This window comes from Octodon degus, unplaced genomic scaffold, assembly GCF_000260255.1.
Source record: "Octodon degus isolate 3935 unplaced genomic scaffold, OctDeg1.0 scaffold00144, whole genome shotgun sequence".
Lineage (NCBI taxonomy): Eukaryota > Metazoa > Chordata > Mammalia > Rodentia > Octodontidae > Octodon > Octodon degus.
In genome coordinates this window covers 61976-63620 of record NW_004524720.1, presented here as the reverse complement: position 1 = coordinate 63620, position 1645 = coordinate 61976, and the positions used below count along the sequence as shown (strand labels likewise).

The following is a 1645-nucleotide window of genomic DNA, read 5'->3' as shown; positions in this document are numbered from 1 at the left end:
CAGTTTCAGGCTTCTGTATGTTGCAAGACAGTTACAGTGCAAAATGATGGTGCTGAGGATTCTGGAAGAAATGCTGGCAGAGTTGTTGCCCTTAATTAACACAGATCTAATCCACCGAACCTGCTACTATATGGTAAGTGTCTCCCAAAGACCCATGTGTCAAGAGCTTTGTCTCCAGCCCTGGGATGGTACCTGGAGGTGCTGGAATCCTTAGGATGTGGTAAATAGGGAGAGGAAGTTGAGAACCAGGGTCATGTGCTTGGAGGGACAAGGATAGCCCAGCTCTTTCTTCTCTCTTTCTATTCCTGGCTGCAGTGAAGCGAGCAGCTTTCTTTTACCAAGTGCACCTCACCATGATGTTCTATCTTGCCCTAGGCCCCAAAACAACAGAATCAGCTGAACTTAAATGCAAAATAAACCTTTCTTTTCTTTTCTTTTTTTTTTTTAAGAATGCAATGTTTTTATTCACCAATAAACTAAAAGCCCATTTCTGGGTGTTTCTTTCTCACATATACTTCAATTGTTTTAGGAAAAAGCAAAGCCCTATAAGTGGCAACCACCTAGTCCTCAGACTCTGATCCGTCTTCATCTTGACTAATCTGGAAGCAATTGGAGTTCCTAAGTCTCTTTGTCGGATGCAACCACATGAAGCCAATCACGAAGATTATTCTTTTTAAGATAATTCTTGGTAAGATATTTCAAATACCTTTTGGAGAACTGTTTCTCGGAAACAACTGTGATCTTATTCTTGAACCGTTCAATGCGAACAACATTCCCAAGGTTTCCAGTTTTTCCATTGACTTTAACCTTGTCCTTCAGAAACTGTTCAAAATTTCCAGAATCAAAAATTCCATCTTCTACTGGATGGGTAAGGTCCAAATTAAACTTCCAGGTTGACCTCTTAGGCTTCTTGTCTTTCTGCGGCGCCATCTTGACAGCAGCGGGACGATCAGAGAGCAAACCTTTTTTCCTGCTAAGTCAAGTAGCTCAAATATTATGTCACAGTGATGGTAAACAGACTAATTTCTAAGGAAGACCGGGGGTTCTTAGGTGGGAGAGAACCCCACCCCAAGAGCTGGTGGACTCTGAGAAATCTCAAGATATTATATCTGTGAAGTTTCTTTCTCTCTTGAGTCCTTAAAGCACAGAAGTAATATAATCATTTCTTTGTCTTTCTTTAAAATGTATTTGGTTCTTACAGGGTCTTACTATGCAGCTCAGACTCACAGTAATCCCCTTGTTTCCAGCCTCCTTAGTGCTGGGATTACAGGCATATACCACTGTGTGGCTGGCTCAGCTGTCCTGGGGGCAGGGCTGGCACAGCGTGTGGTGCTGGGGATCCAACCGGATCCCTGCTCTTGCCTAAGCAGGCACTTTAGTCTGCTGAGCTATCTCACCTGTCCCTAATCACTTCTTAAACTATTTGTGAACACACTAAAGTTAGTAAGTAATTGTGGCTAATGTATAAACTTCTGACTGGATGAAACAGTAATACACCATGTTACTCATTGCAAAGTTCTGGTTAACAATCATGTGCTGGTATCTATAAACTCCTTTTTTTTTTTTTTTTTTTTTGGTACTGGGAATTGAACCTTTGTACTTGCCAAGAAGATGCTGTACCCTGATTTATATCCCTGTTCCTGAA

The 1645-nt window shown here is 41.6% G+C and overlaps 1 pseudogene; it reads right to left on the bottom strand.

Annotated features, from left to right (window-relative positions):
• Positions 1 to 618: 618 nt before the first annotated feature.
• LOC101571137 lies at positions 619 to 951 on the bottom strand (annotated as a pseudogene).
• Between the last annotated feature and the right edge of the window lie 694 nt (positions 952 to 1645).